We start from the raw sequence: 25,037 nt of genomic DNA, 5'->3' as shown, positions 1-25,037 counted from the left end.
CAGTTACAAGATTTAGCGCGCTAGATGGCGGCAATATGTTCAGGCACACCAGAGATTACTTAGATGTTTTCAGAATCAATGTTTTGTCCAAGTGGCCGACATGGCACGCATGGAAGCTGCACATCCGGACTTTATTGTTCTGTTGTTTCTAAAGAAACAAAGAATGGTTCTTATGGGTTGTTCATTGCATGCTTTTTTTATTCCATGCAGGATTCCGTGTAAGGCTCCAGCAAGAGCGAGTGTAGGCAGGGTCGAAATGTGTGGGGCACTGTTTCGCTCTCACCATCCGGTGGATCTGGCAATGTCGATGGCAAGCGGTGATTCTAGTGAGGGCTTCCAGAAGCTCCTAGCCGTACGACGAAGTCAAAGAGTGCCGCAGTCCACAGCCTACTTTCGCGCTACCTCGTTCGCGACCTTGCGTAGGTCCGCGGGTATCTCGTGCTTGGCCTCTCGGAGAAACCACACAAGCTCCCTGGCTCGCGCGCTGTTGTCGGGTTGCACGAACGTGTACGCTCTACCCGTCCCGTCGGGCCGAGCCGCGTGCTTGAAGCGGCGCCGGTATTCTTCAGGGTTGATCGGGTACTCGTAGCTGACAACGAAGCGCACGTTGGCCGCGTCCAGAGCTCTTCCGGTCACGTCGGTCGCCACCAAGATGGGCACCTTGCCGAAACGAAACGTGTTGAGCGCCAAGTCGCGTTCTCGCTCCGTCTTCCTTCCGTGGACGCCCACGGCGGCCCAGCCCAGGAAGCGCACGCTGGACACGAGGTCTTCCACCGTTTGCTTCGTCTCGACAAAGACGATGACCCTGTCGCTCTCATCGCGGAGGACGTCCGTGAAGAGGGCGATGAGCTTGTCTTTCTTCTCGGCCTTCTCGCAGATCAAGACGACATGTTCTACTCGTTGGTTTTGGTCGTCCTGGGTAGCCATCCCGACGCTGACGGTGACCCAGTCCTTCGACAACGTTTCAATGAGTTGATCCGCCTTTCTCGTTCGGGATGCCAGCCAGACGAGCGTCTGGCAGTCCGGTCGTACGTTGCCCGCAATGGTCCGAAGCGCCTCATCAAAGCCCATTGCCAACATGCGGTCCACTTCGTCCAGTACAAGGTACATACAGCGGCGAAGATCCACCTTGCACTCCTCCATGAAAGCTACGAGGCGGCCTACCGTCGCGATGCATACCTCAGCACCTTTCTCCAGCTCATTCAGCTGCTGTCTCTTCGGATCGCCTGACACGAGACACGTCGTTCGGATCCCTGTCTCATCGATAAGCTCGCGAGCGACGATCTGAACCTGCTGGGCCGTCTCCCGCGTCGCCGTAACCACTAGCACAATGGGTCCAACACCATGCTGCATGGCTGGCTGATGCTGTATGTGGATGATGGCCGGGACGAGGTAGGCCAGTAACTTTCCTTCCGATGCGGCGCAATCCACGGCCACAAGGTCTCTGCCACTGAGCGCTACGGGCCAGCACTGAGCTTGCAATGCGGTGGGTGACGATCCAGGCTGGCGTGCATCGACGATCTTCGTTACGCGTTCAGGAAAGCCGGCTTCGTCCATGTGAAGGATGGGCTTAGGCACACCGCGTCCTGTAACAATGATATCGTTGGCCTTCCGGTAGGCCTCCACTTCTTCCGTCGATCGCAGGGCCGTCCTGAAGTGTTCGCGGTAGAAATCTTTCTTGTATGTCGGCGAGTGAACGCTTGTCCAGTCTGGCATGCGCAAGCTGTGGTCCGCTTCGCTGCTCCGAGACCTGTTGTACTCTCCGTATCTGATAGCCAAGATCGCTTTAACGTCGGCCTTCTTCAATGACGTCAACTTACGGCATCCCAAATCCCTTGCCGGGTCCGCGCTTAACCAGGTCGGAGCCCGAACCCCTTCGTGCGGTCCATTCCTCGGCGCACAGTTTGGCGTACCGAAGCGAGTACTGTACGGAACGATCGATAGGAACATCTTTGGTAACCCTGGTTTTCCGCTGTACGCCATGTTTAGCTGCTACTGCTGGAAAGCGTCAGCTAGTTCCTGTAGTGCATCAGCAGCTGCACTCTGCGCGTACGGCAGCCTGAACATTTAGGCCACCTCTAAGGACCGGCGGCAACAATTTATACTTTACGCAACGCAGCCGGTCCCCTTGGAGCTCACCCATTCACCTTCCATCATCTCTCGCGGCCGCCGCCCCAGGAAGTTGATAATGATGATGGCATCACCATTACTGCGATGATGATGTTCAGCGTCGCCCAAACAGCCAGACGTTTCTCGCCAAACACGATCCCCCGAAGTAAAATGTTTTTTTTACAAGTGGCACTCAGAAGCGGGCACTTTCTGGTACTACTTATAGATGCGACGCCTCTGTCCTCTCATAGGATGACATAGAAATGCGACCTGCCATGATAGGTTAGTGGCTATGGTGTTGCTCTGCTAAACTCGAGGATACATGTCGATGGGGACGAAATGCAAGAACGCCCTGCGTAAGATTTGGATGCGCGTTAAAAAGAACTCCACGTGGTCACAATTAATATGCGTGTACCCTTACGGTGGTTGTGAGGTTTTGGCACGTAAAGCACTACAATGCGTTTCACTTCTACATACTTGGTACAACTGTAGCACCATCTGCCGCGACCATTCCAAATTGAGAAAAATTGCACTTTGTGTATGTGCGTGTGTGTGCGTGTGTGTGTGTTCTACCATCACTCCCTGCAGAGGGAACGCATTTGTTTTTGTTGCGAAGGTAATAATTAAATAATTAAACATATTATTGGCCAAGAAGACGGACTTTCTAAACTCTACCTGGCAATGAAAGACCACGTATTGTCCAAAAATCCCCCTCTTCACCTAACGGCTTAATCATTCATAACGCTCCATTTGTGCTACTCGATGCATGCTTTTTATGTGCAGTACAGTCACATAAATTTCCCTTCAATACCAGGATGTGAAAAATGTTTGACAATAATCGTGAGAAGTCTGTACATCGTTCGCAAGCTTATCTACAAATATTTGTTATTTGATTCAATTCGCTTCTAGCAGTATTTGATTCGTGGTTGCTCTGATTCGTCTTATGGCACTGTTTGATTTGTTCTGAAAAACTGTTATTGGAAGACCCCCAGAGAGAGAGAGAGAAGAAACTTTATTAATGAATGGTCCGGCAGTTTTGTTGTGGTGGCCTCAGGTGGCGGCTCGAAGTCCTTGAACTCGGGCGGCATCTTTGGCTTGCCGGACGGCCCAGAGCTGGTCTGCCAACTCTGAACTTTTGAGAGCCACCTCCCAGCGGCGGCGACGCCTATGGAGAAGGTCCCCTGCGGCCCCCGCAGCCGGGGCGGCGTCGGGAAGGCGCGAGCTTGAGGATTCCCGTACTGTGGTAACGGCCGCGACTACGGACGCGTCGCGAACGGATGTGGTCCCATTACCGTGGTTGCCGGCCACAATTTTTTTATTATATTCCTTCCATGTCTTTCGTTACCCATACCTGCCCTCATCGTCGTCTTCTTCCTCTTGGGGCCGTCTAATGTAGGTTAACCGCATTCAGATTTTATTCGAATCTCTTGGTGCCAAATTTACGTAACTGCCAACGCAAGCATCTGGCGTCCACCGGCGGCGTTAGTTGAACAGTTTAATCAAATCATGTGATCGTGTTAGGATGTCACTTTTGTTTGATTTCAAGGCAAATGGCATTGCTACCTGGGCAAGTATTGCTTGTGTAATCGGCTGAGAGGATGTGAGAAGCGCGCATAAAAGGAGAGGGTTTCGGTGGGTTCGAATCCACAGACCGAACCCACTGAACGTGGATAACCGGATAAGGAGGACTCTGCCGGCGTCTGGGATGGGTCCGCTTCCCCTTGCTTTACTTGCGGTGGCTGGTCGAAAATGCCGGCAGCGTGCAACAGAAGGTTAAAAATGCACCGAAAACGGATCCTCAGCGAAAAAAAATTGGCAGAGCGATGTCGTGTGCGTGCCGAAAGGACTGCCGCACCGAAGTTTTTTGGCGCATAGAAATCGATTCCCCCGGCAGTTCCGAGTAGCTAGGGCCAGTGTCTGGCTACCAGTGTCTGGCTACCAGTGTCTGGCTACCAGTGTAGGCAGCGGTCTTTTATTTCTTTCGCAACGGGGCAGTCTTCAGCTATTCAGAATGAGAAAGTTAGATCCGTTAGTGCTCTTTAGTGCGTGCACATCCCGTTGACGTCACCAGCTTTCGCGGTTTTGCGACGTAGTGTGACAGAAGGGGGAAGCGGACCTATAGCAGAGGGTAATGGCGAAAAAAGAAGAAATCGTAGAATCAAAAACAATTATTTTCGTTTTATTCGGCCCATACATGCCCAATTAATGTCTACACCTCAAACAGATGACGAGGTTTCGCTGTTTCGTGACGCCGCGCGACAACAGGCCAAGTGGCAAAACAGGCAAAACGTTTTTTGACCAATCGCGGAAGACTACGGTGGCAGCAATGGAATGGAAAGAGATTGAAATAGCTTTGTCTTAAGGCGCCCCTACCGAGATGGTATACCAGTTCGCTTGTACCGTGTGGCTCTATAAAGTAGGAAGACGAATCCGACAAATAGAGTCAGCGGCCGATTTTTCGGACTCACTACGGACTTTGAAGACTTTCGAAAAATCGGGCAGTAAAAAAGAATGCTAATTTATGTCCTTACGGGCCTTAAAAGGCTAAAATTCTCGAGCCCACGTCCGAAATAGCGGAAAAGGCCTGCCAGTACACTTATTAGGCGCATCGGTGCTCGCACAGGTGACGGTGGGTGCACGCACATATATTAAGGAACATACATTGGGTCCAGTGACAGTGGCCCCCTTCCACAGTGACACGCTTCACCGCAATACATTACAAATGCTTGACCACCTAGGCACCGCTGTAATGCGGCAAATGTTAGTTTTGGTAACTACAATTATGGAACGTTTTTTTTAGAAACTTGCTGTGCTTCTTGCGCTGCGAAGCCAGCCGCAAAGATGACGAAGGTGGACTCGGCTCCATTGCGCACAGCGGCGAATCGTCTTAAAGAAAAAGACGGTACTCGGTACCGAACGCGGAAGCAGTTAAACTTGCAGGGCGCACGACAGGGCAAAAATGATCGACTGCCGTGGGGACCTAGGTGGCCACAGCGTTGCCCTGCTACGTGAAAGAGCGCGGGATCAAGTCCCGACCACACCGGCCGAACTTCGATGGGGAATAAATGCAAAAAAAAGGATACGCCCGTGTACCGCGAATTGGGCGCACGTGGGAACAATTGGGTGCATTGGGTGCACCAGGTGGTCGAAATTAATCAGGAGTCTTCCACTAATTCGTCCCAAATAATCATGTTAGGGGTTTCCAAGTATTCCGAAATTTCTAATAACGAATCTTATAGTGTTCTATTCGATTCGCTCTTCAAACCGAATAGTCACTATTCGTAAACGTGAATATTTTTCAAATACGTTTCTAATATTTGAAAACATCAACTGCGCCCCATTAAATATAAATTTAAAACAAATGTATTATAAATTATCACCCCTGCGAGAACAGTATAGACATAAAACATGAGACCTTGCGTAGTGGAGCCGGCTACGTCACTTACGTAACCATACCTTACATGCTGTACAGCGATCATTCACACTCTACAAAGAGTCCTGCGTACGCGAAGAAACTACCTGTTCGTTTTTAATGCTCCATTTGTGTTATTAATAAACAGCGCTTCATAACGTACTAGGTAATGACAGAAACTTGCTCACCTTAGTAATACTAGGATATAAACATCGTTTAACGATAGTTGTAATAACTGCTGTTGAGTACTCCAAAACTATTCGATAATCGGTTCGATATGCGTCTGGTAACTATTCGATTCGTATGTTCTATTCCGTCTCAAGAATCACTCTTTGCATACACCTAAATGACATCGTAGTTTCGGCACGTAAAACCCCAGAGCTTAATTTTCATCTAACACCGAGTAATCACTTTCGGCGTCCGAAATTTTAGACGTCTTCATGCATAGCCTATATGTGGTACGTGGCGGTACCGCGATGACGTCCGAATATTCAGCGATGTCCGAAAAATCGTTCGTTGAATGTACTTATTCTCTACGCGACACAGTGCACAGCCAGATAATGGATGGGTCGCGAGGGGCGCAACCGTCGTAAAAGCTGTCGGGCAACAAGTGAGAGGCATGCGAGCATCGCGGGCAGCATCTGAAGAAGAACGCATAAAAAAAATACATTTGGAGGAGGCTAAAGCTTCACCTTTAAGAGTGGAACGCGATAGCATTCAAAGGCTCCTGACTGCTTATCATGCGTCCCCGCAACTGCAGCTCATCTAACCGCAACGTTTACCGGCAAACGCTGGCTGCGAACGTATGCACGAAGGCAAGCTTTCTGGTAGAAACGCGCCCTCTTCCGTTGGTCGGTTTCCTGTGATTGTTTCGCACTTTTATAGTTTCAGTTTGAGAAGAGCTAACGTAAAAGATGTGCGCTGTCGGTTTTTTTTTTTCGTTTTTTTTTTGTGCGTGGCCGATGCAATGTCTATTTGCCGAAGCGACGTCCGATGCTGGACGACGAACGCCGACGCCTGATTTTTTGCGACACGGAGCCCTTAACGCTGTCGCGCCAAAATTCAAGGCGAGCAGTGCAGTATAGTCACATCAGCTTACGAAAAATCCTAAGGCATTCACTTCGTTCGAAATAGCCGCTGCCCAAATACTTCGTCCTTGACTCCAAAGATTCCTCCTTGATAAATACAGACGTTGAGAGCAAATCACCAATATTTTAATGTTTATGGCCACAGTGGGTAATGAAGCGTGTTTTTTAGACGATAGCAATTATCGAGTCAATTCCGTTTTGTTGTGTGTCAGCGCCATCCAGTATAACCATAGCTGGAATTCCAGAAGGCACTGCCAAAAATTTTTAGGGAAGAAATCGCGGTCTCCTGGCAGTATATAACATATCTGTATCCAAAGATTACGAGTCGTAGATTCTGCCCCTCACCCCCTCTACACTTTTCTTATTCTTCTCTGTCTCTTTTTCCCTTTCTTCTTGCGTTCTCTAACAGTGATTACTCTGTCACACATTAGCATCGCACTGACAATTTGACTTCTACTAGTCTCAGCTGATCGTTACATAATATTTCTTCATTCCCGTAAGGTCTTAGAGTCATCAAATCGAGTTAGCCTTGAACACGCGACTTGCATTTATAGTTTTGGGTACGAATAATTTTTGTCCTTTCCTCCGCAATGTCCTGATCAAGCACCGTGGTCTTAGTCGATAACATTATTTCTTATTCCGCTGATACTGTTCATGAAGGCGTATTAGAGACTAAGTTGACGTATGTTGACCAAAAATGGTGGCCACTTTCCAGTATTATACAGCGAAGCTGTCTATGGCGAGGATCCGGGACTTTATGGCGTCCTCGCGGAAAAACTGTCTGCCAAAAGGTGAGAGTGAAAGAGCCAACAACAACAGCAAACGCATACCGCCGCTCGCGTCAATGTGTCTCTTTTAATGTGTGACGTAGTACATGACGTAGCGTGCACCTATGCACGCTACGTAGTGCATACTACGTCACGTAGGGTGCATACTACGCATGCACGCTACGTGACGTAGTGCGCGACGGAGCGTGCGCCTGATAAGGCGACCGAGGTGAATTTTCGGTACCATTCCGCTTCACCGCTGCTATGGGAAGACCAGGCGTCATCCATACGCCTGAAGAGCAGCGTATCTACGAGGAGCGACAGAGAGAGCAGCGGCGGGAGAGATACCGTCGACGTCGTGCCCATATGGGGGCCCGAGAAGAAGAGCGTGCCCGCGATGTGGCACCTAAGTGCCGAGCAAGAGCCGACGACGCATATCGGGGCGTCGAGAATGCCGCGCAGAGACGTCAACGCCACCAGGGCACGGTGCCGGGATTAGAGCTTTATGAGGGACACATTATCGCGGCTCTCCTCCACCCCTATCCCATCCCCCCGGTGTCCGGTAGCCAACCGGACTTTATTCTGGTTAACCTCCCTGCCTTCTGCGTTTCTCTTTCCTCCTCCTCCTCCTCCTCCTCCTCCTCCTCCTCCTCCTCCTCCTCCGTCTTCCACCGACGACACGCCCGTCGTCGTGGTGGGCCAATTCAACATCGACGTGTTGCGGCTGCTGTCCTTTTGTGCTCGAACAGCTTGGTCTACAGTGTTACAGTGACCCCAAAGTGCCTACGACGACGCGTCAACGGTCGTGTGTGGATTTGACGCTGGCCAAGAACCAAAACAGCGTCGTCCTGGAGCCATTGGCGGTGTATCACAGCGACCACAAGGCCATTATCACTTGCGTGACAAAATAAAAGAGACGAAAACAAAATTTCAGGCACAGAGCCAACTGCGTACCTCTCTGTATTTGCACAAACGCTATACATGTTAATCAGATAGTTACACAAAATGGGTCTAATTACAAATGGCATAAGTAAATAGGGAGTAAGAGCTCTAACAACCACCACAGCAGCTTCGCTGCTCAACCACCTTCACTGAGTGGAATGGCCGATGAAATTCTTTTTCTTTTGCTTAAAAAACATTTTTAAAGCTTTTGATGTGCGGCAGAGGACTTGCTTTCACTGGAATAAATATGTCGAGTAAGTCTCCAACGCTGATTTGTCTAGCATCTAGATTATTACTGACCCTGACGAAGCATTAGCTAAATATGCAGAGTCATACCAAACGCTAGCAACCACTCAACGGCGGTTCACAATTCTAATAGACGTTATTATGCTCCCCGCAGTACCTAGATTAGAAATTCTCTAGTGCAATCTCTGTATAAAGTAGACAACTTATAAATAAAAAAGTATGCATGAGCGTTATACCACTTTCTCATCTCGTCGCAGCCCGGTGTCATTATCAATGGTTTGAAACTTGATCCGACCCGCATAAACGACAGCGCTGCGGCGACACGAACTGCTGCGGACGACGGCGCAAGGCGAATTGATGACGCAAGCAAACTACTGCAGGTGGCGACACCAGGTGCGCTGATGACGTTCCTACCATTATGAGCCGTTATCGCTTTTTAGCCCTTTATCCATTCGCGTCGAATCATTATGAACCGTGAACAATAACACTCCAGCGGTGGCTGAGCGTTGCGCAGCCCCACGGGCCCAGTCTTGAGCGAGATCTGCGATGGGGGCAGAGTGGCGGCGAGTGCTGATAGCTTCGTGTGCGCTGTGTCCTCGCCGCTTATTTCGCGTTGAAGGGAGAGTTAGCACCAGGGTGAATTCGTTCGCTGCTGCGGGCCCTATGTTGAAAGCGACCGTATTACGTGACGGACGGACGGATGGTCGGACGGTATTCCTCGTTGGATAGGCATAAAAATGCTAACGCATTTAGAAAGAGCAAAAAAAAAACGAAAAGCCAGTCACTGCATGAGACTTGTAAAGGTTATTTTAAAACATAGTAAGACATCCTATCTATGCTTCTAGAGGAATCAAAGCGGCATTACTATGAATTCAAACTTAAACACTGCATTAACAACACGAAAAAAAAAGGTACGACTATTTCACCAATTTCTCAATAGCTCCGAGGCACGCACTACTGTGAGGTGTGCATTTTGCTATGGACCTAGGGCGTACTGCAAAGCGCTCCAAAAGACATTGGTAACGCCTTCAGTGATAATTTCTATTCTAATACTAACTATTCTAACACTGTAGCCAATTCTCCTCATTTTCCTCGTAATTCACAACTGTTTCTTTCTTTATTTTTCCACCTGCAGAGAGGAAACCCCATCTCTTATTTAAAACTTAACATCAACTTGTCCAGGGCTTCAAAATATACACAGCAAACACATTAAGACTTCGCTGCTTTTCTTTCCTCAATCTTAGTTTACATCTTCAATCATTGTTTCAAAACATGCATGTTTGCTAAAGCTATTAAGAACCGCGGTGGTTATTCGGGTACTGAAGCAATGCGATGAAAAATAATATTATGGGGTTTTACGTGCCAAAACTATGATCTGATGATGAGGCGCGCCATAGTGGGGGACTCTGGAAATTTGGACTACCTGGTGTTCTTTAACGTGCGCCTAAATCTAAGTGCACGGGTGTTTCAGCATTTAGGCCTCATCGAAATGCGGCCGCCATGGCCGGGATTCGATCCCGCGACCTAAAGGCGATTCAAATGACATGGCGAAGTGGCATGTCACTACAAATGACATGGGTAATTACGGACTGATTTGCGTGCTTCCCTTCATGGATAACGTAACCCAAAAACTAATGGATAGGCGTTATCTTCGATCAAAAACTGTTGTGGTGAAATGAAATTGAACAGGTATGCACAAAACTATCTTTCAGCTGTTGCACACTAGTTAAAACTCGACAGTATACTGTCGAGCTTCTATCTTTCAACATTCTTCGATCCTTATACTTTTGCCTATGTGATGTTAAATTTCTCCTGTTCCGTCGGATCATGGACACTGAGTTATATCAGTTACCTCACTCCTTTAGAATAATTACAACAGAATGCACTAAAGGCAATGTGTCCTCCACATCTAAATCTACGCAAAGCTAACCACATTGAAGAACTACGCGTCATGCCTCTTACAACATTACGGAACTACGAATTGTCCATGGTAGCACGCCACATGTTATCTCACAAGCTACCCCTTCCCTTCAGACTACACTCCCTTCCGGCGCGAAATACAATAGATGCATCAAGCGGTAATTTTAATCGTCCTGCCTGTTCCAATGCCTGTGGTGAGTGGATGATTGAGTTTCCTGGCGCGAAAAATACGAAACAGCGCATCAGTAAAAGTCAAAATGTCAAGCAAATTCAGCCTGACTTTCGAACAGTTTCGTATTGGCAACTTGGAAGTTCCTTGAAATTTTCTCTTTGCATGCCAGCAGTGTGTCGATCTGTCTATTTTACTGAGTGTGTAACTCTTCCGCATTATTTCATACTAGTAAAAATTACTATTAATTTACCGTGACGGATATAAACATTACTATTAATTTACCGTGACGGATAAAACATGAAAATGTTATTCATGAAAATGCTGTATGCGTTAGTTCCCTTGGTTCGCTGGTCATGGGTGGAACAATACTTTTCGCCTTGAACCTCCTACTAGCAGCCTGGTTATTGGTCAAAAAATTTTTGTTGTGAACACTTATAATGCTTTGTTAAAGCTTCCTCACTCTTCATTTTTCAAGTGTGGCTACCGCTGCGCTAAAGATATTTAGCCTAATAACACCTAGATTGGATTTAGGCCTGGCCTTTACAAGTATTCCGCTATCGCGTGTTCTTGCAAGCTTCAATTGTATGGTTTAACAAATACAAGTTTTACATAACTGAACATTTCCTACTTAACATGTACTAAGTAGTATCTGTTAGTAACTGCACCTCCCATCGTGCAGCTCTTAACAAAGGGGTGCCACAAGGTGCAATCCTGCGTCCTGTATTGTCATTACTGCCTGTTAATGATGTGCCATCCTGCCTAGTGTATTGATCGAGTATTCTTATGCCGACGACAGTACACTTCATTCTCATCACTCTTGCAGCACAGCACTCATGTCACACTTGCAAGATGTGCTAGTTTTGTTTCAACAGTGGTGTCTGCGAATGGGTTATGCATAAATGCATCTAAAACTAGCGGTACGATCATTCCTTCCCCTAACAAATAAAATTAGACATCACTTAGGCACTACGCGTAATCCAACGACTGATACCGACAGAGGAACACTGTTATACTTAGATGTCACAGTTGACTGTCACGTGAAATGTCTCGATAATTTCACGTTAGTTGGCAAAAAGGTTCTGCTTAGTATAAGGGCCTCTTTCTAAGCCAGGCCCACACTCTCACCGTGTAATATTGTGTTTTTATACAAAAGTAATATTAACTATTCCACTTATGCTACTCACAACTGGAGTTAATACAAGTTACAAAAACAAGCAATTTGAATACTAACTTTTCCCCTTCAGGCTGTCACTGACTTTCCTACTTTTTTTTCGCAATTGAAAGCCCTACCCATAGCAAGTTATATAGGTACAGCGTTGATAGATTACTTTTATTGTGACAGTGATTACACCGGCACCCAGGCGCATTCGACGCGATGTTTCATATCAAGTCCAAGGGACAGATAACATCATGGCCGCGCGCCGTATGCTGTATGCGCGAGTGAAAGCATGCGAGGGTAAGTTGGCGATGGTGGCTCAATCTCGCGACCCAGGGAGAAAAGCGGCTAGGAAGCGCGCCATCTTCCGTCGCGCGCAACGCATAGGAGAAGAGGAGAGGGAGGGGGGGGCGTTCTACTCCGGCGGCTGCTGCGTAAGACGCGGCCGCGCGAGCCTTTCTTGAAAGCGGTCTGCGATGGGGACAGAATGAGTGACGGCGAACGCGCGAGCAGTGGCACGAGCTCGAGGGGCGGTACGGAAACGCTGGCATGATGAGCGGCATCGGGAGCAGCTGCGGAAGAAGACGATGACGAATGCGCGAGCAGTGGCGCGAGGGTGTGTCTGCGCGAGGCGAGTTCCATGACTTTCTGTACCACACGCCGCGTTTCCCAGACCATCGGGGGTATACACCACTTAAGGCTTTCGCCTTAATAAAACATTCACCAATTGTGCATAGTCAGATGGCGGGCACGATGACAGTCACATACAGAGGACGCCCAATCACAAGCACCGTTTATACTTTAGGTGGATATGCAGGTTCCGCTTTAGAACTGAGGTGCTTCTTCTTGGGGCACCATGGCCCGTATACACTCTCGTGCCGACACCAACAAGCTTTTTGTAGTGATCGCCACGTGTTGATGATTCTGATTTTCACACTGCGGGGCATACCCACAAAAGGGGATCGGCCAAGAAGCGTGTCCGCGTGTTGATGACAATGGCGATTTCCATGTCATGGCACATATCAGCGACAAGGGATTGAACAAGAACTGGGCGGAACACATCCTTCCGACGCCAACTAGCCCTTTGAGATGATTGCTGCGTGAGCATGACGATTGTGATTTAGAAACTCTAGCGTATGCTTTGCTGTGCCTTGCTGTGCTTTGCTGTGCTTTGCTGTGCTTTGCTTGCTTACTTACTTGATCGAGCACATCCATATACTTACTCTGACCAATATCACACGAAGCAGTAAATAACTTAATTACTCTCCAAATTCGACAGCCATTTTGTCCCTACGGGGCGTGATGTGCTAAGCTGGGACTTCTTTCGTACGCTATTCAGAAAAAGCACAAAATTATTGCTTTATAGAGGTAAAATGGTGCATTTTTCAAGGTCTCTGTTATCGAAATTGATACTTGAGAGCCAGAAAGATGACTGTTCGATATAGTTAATCAACTCTGTTGTTGAAGTGCTTGAGGTATTTCTTGCGGATTCACAGCAATGTTCGGAGCTTGAAGTTCATTGATGACAGTTTGGCGAGTTTGATCGTACTATGGAATGTTTAAGTTATGTTTCAGCAAAATGTTCCCTGAAGAAATATCAACGCACTACAAGTTCAGTTGCTAAATACCAGTTATCTTATTGGCTTAATAGTTGAAATTATTATTTTTTTTACTTCCTCTCGCTATCTCTATTTTGGGGGTTTCCCTTCTTCCATTCCATTTTGAACCCACGCAACATTTCATCTGACTTCTATTCGACCTATTCATTTTAATGTTTTCCTAATTTCGTTTAATGAGCATTCAGGGCACCTTCTAATTATGCATTTTGCCAGCGACGTTAAATTCCTGGCCAGTCCATCTTTATGGGCATGCGCCAAAATCTATGACGTCATTATCACCATCAACAACAACGCTCCAACAGCCGCCATGGGGCCCTGCCACCGACGTTACAAGCGATCCCGTTCGACTCCAACGAAAGCGCGGAGGTCGCCCGGCCGAGGGGAGGAACGAAATGGCGTTAGTCTGGAATCCTTTACACAAAGCCAAGGGAGACTACCCAAATAACGTGATCTTTTCCTGGTGGATTGGGCCCGATGTCTTTGGGAAAAGCCGGGTTGGGTGGTTCCTTCGCAAGCCTGACTGGACGAAGATCCATCTGCAGCCGTTCGAGAAGAACCTGTACGAAGAACACCCGGCCACGAGAAACAGGTCGTCGGCCGACGTGGACGCCTACAGGAATTTGAACGGCATATCGGTGAAAGGGAAGAGCGTGCCGAATCCCATCCTTGCTCTGGAAGAGTCCAACTTCCCCGACTTCATCGTCAAGAGCATCGAGTCCCGACGCGATTACACGTCTCCCACGTGCATCGAGGCTCACTGTTGGCCCGTCGCACTCGGGTGCAGAAATTTTCTGGGCGTCGTGGAGACGGGATCGCACAAGACGCTAGCCTACGTCTTGCCTGCGGTCATCCACGTCAGCCGGCAGCCGCCACTTCAACAGGAAGACGGACCTATCGCCGTCGTGCTGGCTCCTACGCGCGAGCTGGCCAAGCAGATTCACCACGTGGTATCAGAGCTCGGTGAGTGCGCCGGCGTGCGCGCCGTCTGCGCCTCGAACGGCGACCCCAAGCGAGGTCAGTACGCCAATCTGAAGAAGGGCTGTCATATCTGCGTGGCCACGCCTCAACGCCTCTTTGAGTTCCTCGAGGAAGGCAAGGTGAATCTGCACCGCTGCACATACCTCGTGCTAGACGAAGTAGACCGCATGCTGGTAATGGGTTTCGAGCAGCACGTTCTCAAGATTACCGAGCTCTGCCGGCCCGACCACCAGACGATAATGTGGGTCACATCCTGGCAAAAAGAGCTCAGGCCCTTTGTCGAGGATCTGCTCGACGACTACGTGGAAGTCAAGTTCGGGACGGCGCAGCTGCCCGCCGAAAACAACGTGGAAATGACCGTCGACGTGTGCCAGGAGGAAGAGAAGGAAGCGAAGCTAGCCGAACTCCTACACGACGTCCTCAAGGAGAAGTCAAAGAAGGCCGTTGTCTTCACTGACACGAGGACTAAGGCCGACGATATTGCGTGGAAGCTGCGAATCCGGAGCTGGTCTGCCGTCGGCCTTCACGGCCAGAAGAGGAAAGAAGAGCGCGACTGGATCGTTTCCGTGTTCCGGAACGGTACGCCAAGCGTGCTCGTGACGACGGACATGGTTGCGCATGACTTGGTTCTCGAGAACGTGCGACTGGTCGTTAACTACGACTGCCCGGACTGTTCGGAGGTCTACGCGCGCAGGTCGAGCCACGTTGTGCGATCAGGTGAACCAGGCGTGGTTCACACCTTCATCATTCCGACCCAGCAGCAGCACGCCACGAACCTGATAGCAATTCTGGAGGATGCCAATCAGCCGGTCGAGCCAGAACTCTACAACATGGCAAAAAAATGTCGTTCCAAACGATGACGCGTTTGACACCGGCGGGGTGGTGAGGTGCTCAGCATGACGGCGGGTTGGTAAAAGAACTCGAAGCTAGCCGTTAAGTGTGCGCTTAAAATTGCCGGCCTCCGCGCAACTGCTGTCACATACTGCAACCACTTATAACGATTGAAAAATTAAACTATAATTCTTTACTGGTAATGGCAGAGTGGACGTTACACAAAATAAAGCAACCAATAATACTTTCGGCTGGTCAGAATCGACCGCTCGGAACACATATTCTTTTCAGAGTGCGATTGAGGGGGGCGGGGTGGGGAGGGATTGCGTACGTGTCCACCTAGTGGACATGCCAATTTCGTCTGCTGCTGAAGTGCTGATAGGCTAGGAGTGACTATCTCCTTCCCACGCGTAATTCAGCTCAGCCAATCAGAAGTTCACATGCAGAAGAAATGGGCATGTCCACTGGGCGGACACTTGCAGAATACACCCGCTAGGAAACAACCACATAAAGGCAATAGTCAATGAAGCTAAGGAAAGCACAGGGGAAATTAGCTGTGGTTGAAATTGAAATGTATAAAATATTAAAGAAAATGGAAATTAAAGCAGAAGAAAAAATAACTTGTCGCCGGCGAGGACGGAACCCACAACCTCCGCATTACGCGAACGTTGCACTTGTACTACGGCGACGGCTATCAATCCGTCCACTAACTTGGGCATTTATGATTACTAGATATAGTCCTGGGAGTGTTAGCCGGTGCCGCTCTGAGCCAAGGTGGGTGGATGTGGAACATCCTTCATTTGCCCGATGGCGTCACAGAGCACGTGAACTTAGGAGACCAGGCGCGTGGCTAATAAACCCTCGTGGGTTAACTAGTGACATTAAGGCTGCCATCAAGGCTGTTCAGTTGCGAGGAGTGCTGACACGCTCAGATTTTCACTCGAAAGCGACACTTCACCGGAAGCCTACGGATAGCCAGCAATAGTTAGGGTACACCAGTTGTCACCCGCGACACTGCAATTTGCCGGACAAGCGAACCGAAAAATAAGAATCTGTAGCGAAGACAACGCTAGCAGAGAGAAACTATGCACAAGTTCCTCTCGACAGGGCTGATGACGTCGCGTCAAGGTTGAAGAGGCAATAGACGGAATTAGCTAAGAAACAGCCTGCACCAGAACCTGAGAGACCGCCAGCCTTTATAGCAAAACATTCTAATGCCCTCCCAAACATAAACAACATCCTGCGAAAATACCACCCAATATTATCAAGTAGGGAGCGTCGGAGAAAAGCGCTCTCGGTAGTACCAAGGGTGACCTATCACCGCAACAGAAACTTTGAACAGCCAACATCATTACCCCTTAAATAAAAGCGTGTTCTCGCCCCAGGTTCAAAACCTGCAGGCACCTTCGCAGTGACGTCAACATTAAAAGCACCGCAAATACTTATACGCACGAAGTGAAAACTAGCTTTACTTGTACTAGTTCGGATGTAATTTATATGCTTGAATGCTCCTCTTGTAAGAAACAATATATTGGCGAAACGGGGCGACCAATGAGCGTCAGCTTAAACGGACATCGCGCGGACACAGCTAAATAGCTTCCCAACGCCGTCGCCGAGTATTTCGAGCAACCAGGTCATAACTTTGACGAACTTAAACTGTACACCTTACAGTCTAATTTCCGTTCTGCGCGAGACAGAAAATGTAGAGAAACATACTTCAGTGATAAGCTTGAGACATTGCAACCAATAGGCGTAAAGGTTTCAAAGGGAGCTTTAGAATCTATTCGCTAAGGTAAACTTCAAACTAATAGGGAACAGCACTTAATTATTTGTCGTTGGGGTGCTTAGGTGTTCTTTTCTGTTTGTTTGTTTTTCGGCCTTCATTTCGTTTTTTTTTATTTATATATTTCTTTTTTTTTTTTCACGAGCATCATTTTCTGCTGATACTTTTATTCTCTCTTCCAGAGAGACGATAGTTCATTGACCTCCAGTGGAGCAGATAATCCGCCTCCACCCCCACCCTCCCATTGTCCAGGTCCCTTCCACGAAAAAAAGAAAAGGAACAACGACGCGTCAACTGGCTGACACCACGGCGCTACCTCAAATTCCTCCACCACCATTGTGTACCACACACTTATTTTCGATTCTGCACGCTCGCCGGCTTAGTCTGGCCGAGGGCTGGTCACGGAGGACTGGTCAAGGAGCGGCTGGTGCACCTAAAGTAAATAGGATGAGAAATGAATCCGTACAAACTTACATAAGGTTTGTCACATTTCTTAGCCCAGATGAACGCGACAGCACGTGCGTGAGCCAGTTTTATTTGCGCAAAAGACGTAGGAATGAAGTGTGCCGCATTCATAGCATTTCATTAACCACTTCACGAAAGCTTTGCTGCACATAGATTGCAACGGGTGCATTGGATATGCACACTTTTATTTTTGTTTTCCTTTTTCACTATCGCAGGAAGCCCCGTAACAGTAGACACATTAAATACCATTTGTAAGATACTTATTTCATTTCACCCTAATTTAATCACCCCCAAAAAATGCTAACAGTTGTTTCACCGCCCGATTCATGGCCCATCTTCTACAGTGTGTTGCGCCATTTCACTAGGGAACAAGAACAAGGAAGATATTCCGATTTCCGAAAGAACCGAAATGTTGACCGACTGCACGTGGGTGGTAAAGATAAAGCGCGACAAGTGGCAACCCACACGGACCGTTCGTGTGTGTGCCATAAGTCATGCCATTTCTGCATTCGTAAAGTTGGTAGTTCGTTTGCGCGATATTTCCCGTAGCGCTTGTCCGTCTTGTATTCTTGATATCCGGCACATATACATGCGTGTTAACTCGATTAGTTATTCATGGATGACAAAAATTTGCTTTGTCCTTAATCGCTTCTTGTACACGGGCTTCGAGTGCGTAAAGATGTACGCGTACGTCGTGCGCTCTTTGCTACCGGCGCCTTGCACAATTTCTTTTTGTTCAGAATGGACAGAGCATGCACATGATGCAGTAGAACGTAAGGTGAGGTCTAACCTTGCCTTTCATGCGGTATAACATACGTTGAGGTGTTTTCCCGGCGTTGTTATTCCAGTCCAGTTGTCCAACTCGGACGGCACTTGGTGTGCGTGGGTGTTTGTGTTTGTGTGCGCGCATGTTGGTGGTGTGTGATGAGGCATATGACCAAGCATGACGCATGTGTGGGGTCATGACAAGCATGTCATGTCAGGACTCATCATGGCTGATTTATGGACGATTAATTAGTGGTTACCGCTACGTATAGAAGCCATACAGTTGGGTACTGCCTACGAGTCGTGTGATCAAGCACTGTCTAGGCATTCGCTGTTTTTTTTTCCTCACTCGATGATCGGTGTATTACTTAAATACCTGGCAAAAGATGCGTGACGACGATTTCGTGGCTACGTGGCCGTTTAAGGACGGAAATTTCTTTATGGTGATGACAAGATTAGATGAAAGAGAAAGCTGTTGTGTTCGGGCTCTGCGAACTTTGTGGACGGCACGATGCAAAGCGAGAAGTATTGTGAAGAAACCAGGGTTGATCTATAGCATTGCCTTTTTGAGCACACATGTAATGTTAGAGTGCTGCTGTTTATTTTTAAAAGGATTGCTTAGCTCACCAGCCGAGTTACACCTGTCACTATAGGCGAGAAGCTTTAATATCTTGACATGGAAGCACACATCCATTCAGTTCATATTGTCGAAAAATTTCCTCACAATGTCCCTGTTTATTCAGAAAGGAGCCGGTAGTCTTTGGCTTCTTTCTTATTATATCTAAGCGAGCCTATAAATTTCACTTATCACTGTTTGCGCATGTCCCTGTTTTTGTTAGTTATTTTGGGCTGTTTAGAAGGTTAGTGTGAAACCCTTTCAATCTAAACAGTAACAAGTCGGTCTGATCATTGCAAGTTTACGCACTGCAGACACATTTTTGAAGAAAGGGCCTTTGAGCAGAACCGGCCGGTCGGCTGCAAAAAAAATCGAAGCGGAATGCTGTGCAATGCTCTTTTCGTCCAGAGGCAAGAAACCACGTACTTTCGCCTTAGCGAAAGTCTGCGAGGCTTCTTTCCTAATCCTGTTCCTTCTTCCAATCTTAGCCAGATTGGTGTCCTAGCTTAGCACTGTTATGACCGGCCGTCTTCAGAGTCATGTGTAGCGACTATCCAGGTGTTTCTACGGAGACGAAAAAAAAAAACGCACATTACAGCGAAACGCTCTTCATACCTCCGGTCAATGAAATAGCTCGTTTCCTCCAATGTTTCTGGGGAGGTGAATAAACCGCGCCTGCCATCCCAGAGACATGCTACCGACAATATCGCATTTTTTTAAATTTTATTTCTATACGTAGCAATAAAAACGATAAAAAAAATGCCAGCTGATATGCAACATCTGTGGTTTCTTTTTTTTTCAGCAATACCTAAGCAGAGGAAACCGCCAAAATAAAGTCTCACCACAAGGGGAGCCTGCGGAAGCAGGAGGAAGATGGCACTCCGCAGCATCAAGCCAGTGTTTCGGGTACGTCCCCGACAGAAATTCAGGACCAATATGTCAGCGACACGGCTGTTATGCAACCGACAGCAAATCAAGAATTGCACCCGCTGTCGAGTGATGGCACGGAGTTGCCTCAAGATCAGATGAGCAACTTACCTCGCCAAAGTTCCACGACAGAAACTACAGTTCCTGCCACAGATGATTCAAGTTACCTGCCCACTTCGTGCAACCCCATGATGAATTCTTGAGAGAAAAGTGCAGTAACAGCTCGTGTGCTGAAGTGAATAAACAGCTACAGGACGTGAAGAGAGAGTGCGCGAAACTTCGCGAAGTTCATAACAAGGCAAGTGCTGCAAATCAGTCAGTTAAAGAGAAGCTTGAAAAGTCGCAAAATGCCAGTGGGATTTTACGAAAAAAACTGAAGTTCCCAAATGAAGACCAAATGCAAGCCCTATCACGGAAACGCAACCAAGGTGTCACCTGGTCACCGAAAACAATTAAACAAGCACTTCAGATAAAATTCGCGAGTGAAACATCAGGATATGAAACCCTAAGAAAACTTGGGTACCCGCTGCCTTTTAATGGGACTCTTCTCCGTCGCCTTCAAGGGCTCAAGTTCCTGCGAGGTATTTTAACTGAAGTGATTGACGTGCTCAGAGCAAAAGCAGAGGGCATGAAAGATATTGAAAGAGCCTGTGTGCTTTGTCTCGATGGAATGGAAATTTCCCACAAGATTGAACTCGATCGTGCTGAAGACGTCGTGTTTGGATTGAAAACACTCACAGCAGAGCCAGATGAACCTGCCTGTCATTGCTTAGTGTTTAAGGTGGGAGGATTGAACTCAAGGTGGAAGCAGGTAATTGCGTAGCATTTTACAGGACGCTCTGTCGACATCTGTCTACTCGAGAATTTTGTGCTGGAAATCGTGCAGCTTTGCACAGATATTTCTCTGTGGGTGCTTGCGGTGACCTCCGACATGGGAGCCTCCAACAGAGCGATGTGGCATGAGTGAAGTTTTTCTAGTCACAGGAATTCTAACACGGTGTGCTCAATCCCTCATCCTATGCTTGAGGGAAACGAAGTCTTTATTTCACTGCGGATGCTGCACACGTGATAAAAAAATTTTCGAGGTCAGCTTTTGAACTCCATTGACTTTACACTCAGTGATGCAACTGTCTGGCACCACGACTTACCCTCAAACAAAGTGAAGCTGGAGAGTGTGCGTGCTGTCGTAGAGTATGACTCTGACAAAAAGATAAAAATTGCACCCAAGCTTTTGAAGCTCACGTCAGCAACGATCATTTCCCTAAAATGAAGGTCGGCATAGCGGTTCAGTTCTTCAAGTAATCCCCAGCTGCCATTCGTTGCCTAATAAGAAAGTGCTCAAACCAGAAGCTGAAACCACAGCATCGTTCCTGGAGCTCATCGCAAAATGGTACAAACTGATGTTCTCGCGACATCCATCAGTTGCACATTGTTGGCGAGACATGGCAATGTACGAAGCCCTGGAAACATTGCGCCTGGCGTTGGAAAAAATTCAAGGCATGTAGATGGACCGCACATCCCAGTGGAAACTCTCACAGGCAGGCCTCATGATTAGAACCACAGTGGTCCTTCGTTTTCAAGATGTTGTGCTTACAATGGATGGCTACAAGTTCTTTCTCACCAGGAGACTGCTGTAGGACTGCCTGGAGAACGTTTTGTTTTTCTGTTGTGCGCCAGAGAAAACCCGTTCCAAACGCGTACGACATGAAATGCGCTTTGAAGCTTGTGTGTGTCAGTCAATTTTTGCACATGCCAGCAACCTCAAGTTATGAGACGGATGATTCTGAGTACCTGGTTGATATGATATCACAATGAAAAAGAGGCTGGTGGAGACGTTGAAGAGGAAATTGATGATGGCAAAATTATTTTAATTGAAGCACTGACTTCAATTGAGTGCAGCATTTTGCACCATATTGGTGCATTTTTTTGTGAAAGGAATCTTGGGGAAATAACTGCGAGCACTGCAGGGGTGCAATGGCGGGCTGGGCGATCCATGAGCGTGCATATTTAACTGCACTAAAAGAGTATGTTCTGGATGACAAGAACTTGTCTTATCCGAGCGGTGAGGCTACGAGCTCGCTCAAATCCTTGCGAAGAGAACTTTAGAGGAATCACGTCCTGGACAGACAACCTGCTCACCCAGTAGTCTCCTCTAAAGGCTGTTACAGAAAGTTTAATGGAGAGGACTAAGTGCAGTAGGCGTGCCAGCGACACAAGGATTATCTGGAAAACATGCTAACATCAAGTTATGGAAGAGTAAAGCTACACATTCACCTGCGCCAGCTCGAAGCTGCGAGAACCAGTGGGCGTGGAAGCAAGACATGCGCTACAGTTAATTTGCGGTGAATTGCGCGTGTTCTTTTTGAAGTCTTTTAAGCTTCCCGACCGAATAAACAAGCTATCACATCGGAAATCGCTATCTATTGCATGTAATTTGTTTTCTCATTGTTGAGAAGCCGTGTGGCCGCGTCATTTTAACGACATCGATGACTGGTTTATGAGAACTACCAGTTTACATTAAATTCCTACAGAAAACATGCTGAACAGGGTTTTATAGTCAATGACTGCGTGAGAGTCATGATTTAATGCTGTACAAGCCATAAGTAAAACACTAAATAATCTGATATGCATTCAATAGCTTTTTCCCCATCTGCATATTTACAGTAAGGCAAAAGAAACAAAAATGAAATTCAGAATAACTATGGAAACACTTTGCTGAACAGAATGTGGCAACAAAATAAAATAATTTGCAACTTACAATGAATGTACCTGCTAGATACTCAAGCTAAACATAAAAATGCGCCGAAATGGTTCATTTCGTAGTGCAATATCGCCCAGAATATATATATATATATATATATATATATATATATATATATATATATATATATATATATATATATATATATATAAGTTACGTTTGGAATTACAATGAAAAAATAAAAGCGGTCAGGATGTATTGGGTCGGTGGTTACGGAACTCGACTGCTCATCCTGAGGACGGAGGTGTCACCCAGCCGTGGTAGCCGAGTTTCGATAGAGGGTGAAACACACGGCACCGTATAGTAGTAGTGCGATATCGGTGCACGTCAATAAAACCTCGTGAGGACGAAATGTAAGACGCCCGCCACCATGGCTCCGTCACAGCCGATGCCGCGAACTCACAAAGGGCTGTGAATGTGACATTGGTTGAAATACGCGATGTTAAAAATTTCACAAATGTGAGCAATGCAGAGCTCCAGCGTCAGTATCGATTAGAGCTAAAAGTGAAAAGTAAGCAGTCGTGTTTGTGGCCTGCCTCATACGTGAAGTACACCAATAAGCCACCCAAATAACTTATCGCGCTTAGAAACCAGCATACAATGCAGGTAACGGAGCCACGTAGTCCGTGGTGGACGCAGGAAGGCGGTGATCACCGGCGAGGGGAGCAAGGAGAGGAGGCGCCATGCCAGTAGCGCTGTGCGAATGGGCGCATGTGAGAGTGCGCTCACATCGGCGACAAACCGGACAAACCTTGCAGCCATATGGCTGTGATTGCATCCCATGCTCGCGGCCCCGGCGGCGTACGTTCGCAGAACAGTTCAGACAACAGCAACAGAGGCAGTCATAGATGGGCTTCCGACTATCACAGTTTAGCTCTGCAAAGTGACCATAGATTTTTTTTTTCAACAGCGCAAAGGACAAGGACGAGACGAGCGCACATACACAGCGCTGAAGTTGTAAGTTCAGCGCTGAGCATGTGCATTTGACTCGTCCTTGTCCTTTGCGCTGATGAAAAAGAATGTCTTATAGAGGTTATGAACAACTGGACAAGAAACAATAAGCTAAAAGGGAAAAGAAATTGCAAAATGATTGACAACACAGAAGATACTGAGGCTGAGATAGACAAGGCTAGTTTTAGCACCTGGCGAACCATTATTTTAAGAATATAGGATAATCACGGTGAACGACCTCTATCAATACAGACTCTTACGAGAGTAGCTCTCTTCGCTGCAAATGCTCAAACTTTCTCTTCAGGGAGGTGGCGAATATTTGCTTAAAGAAAAGTAAGCCTATGAAACATCAAAGACAGAAATGTGGAACGCTTCTTATTTTCGTACTAATTATGGCTATCAAATACTACGGTTAACTCTTCCATGATTTTTTAAAGCATTATAGTAAAGGAATCGATGCGTATCATTTAGGTGAAGCATAAATGGCGGCTCTTTTTGTTTAATAAACAATGTAGTAAATTATTTAAGTGCAGGAGAGTTCTAGGCTGTTACTTAAACTAGGCAGTGTAGTGTCTAACTGTAGAAGATTGCAGCGACTTTCTCTTTTGTATAAGCGATGTTTCTCAGTTGCTCCGGACTCTTTCTGTTGCTCAATACGTGTTACATAAGTGTTTTTCCGAGCGTGAAAGAAGCCCGCCACTACACACAAAGTGACTCGAGCGGTCAGTCTCGCGGAAATTTCGCGTGTATTCGCGGGCTTTTAATATTTTGTGAAGTTTAGAGGTAGCAGACTTTTATTTAAAACAGAAAAAGAGAGAGAGAGACTGCATAAAATCAAATAAATAAAATTTTTTATCAAATAAATAAAATTGCTATACTACTCTTGCTACTGCGCATGTACTATCCTTGTACTGTCATTGCAGAATGCAGTGTGTCGGAACGGAACGAAAACAAAAACGTAAAACGAAACAGGACGATATTTTTTGACCGGGACGAAAACGTAACCGAAACGTTATTTATTATTTTGTTTCGGTGTGAGTCCGAAACATTTTTGATCGGCTTTCGGTTCAAGGGGAAAGTCGGCAATCCGAAACAACCGACGTCAGGCAGCGCCAGAATTATCGCATATCTGAGGAGTCCGCATAAGTACCTATCTCAGGCAGGGATAGTGCTAGCGATAGCCGGTCGAGCGCTCCGCTAATCTACAAGTGTATTGAAATATCCAGAGTAGAAAGGAGACCGTTGTATGTGGATTTTTTAGACATTACAAGAGCATATGAGAACGCAGACCGGAACATTTTGTGGGATATTCTGGAAGGGGAAGGCTTAGGCGACGATTGTATACAGCTTTTGAGAGAGATATACCTAGAAAATGCCCTTTGCACTGAATGGGAAGGGATGAGGAGCGAGGAGAAAGTTGTCATCAACAAGGGACTGAGGCAGGGGTGCTCTTTATCCCCACTGTTTATGGTGTACATGGTGAGGACGGAAAGAGCGCTAGAGCAAAGTAATATCGGGTTTAATCTCTC

At 47.1% G+C, this 25,037-nt stretch overlaps 2 pseudogenes; one reads left to right on the top strand and one right to left on the bottom strand.

The window, feature by feature from the left end:
* The window catches only part of LOC126517393 (probable ATP-dependent RNA helicase DDX5 pseudogene), a 2,326-nt pseudogene extending 45 nt beyond the window's left edge, over positions 1-2,281 (bottom strand).
* An 11,460-nt stretch (positions 2,282-13,741) lies between these two features.
* On the top strand, positions 13,742-15,484 carry LOC126518212 (probable ATP-dependent RNA helicase DDX5 pseudogene; annotated as a pseudogene).
* Positions 15,485-25,037: the final 9,553 nt, after the last annotated feature.

Source organism: Dermacentor andersoni, chromosome 11 (genome assembly GCF_023375885.2).
Source record: "Dermacentor andersoni chromosome 11, qqDerAnde1_hic_scaffold, whole genome shotgun sequence".
NCBI classification, from domain to species: domain Eukaryota; kingdom Metazoa; phylum Arthropoda; class Arachnida; order Ixodida; family Ixodidae; genus Dermacentor; species Dermacentor andersoni.
Note: the sequence above shows the minus strand (reverse complement) of the source record. Positions and strands in the feature narration are given on the sequence as shown.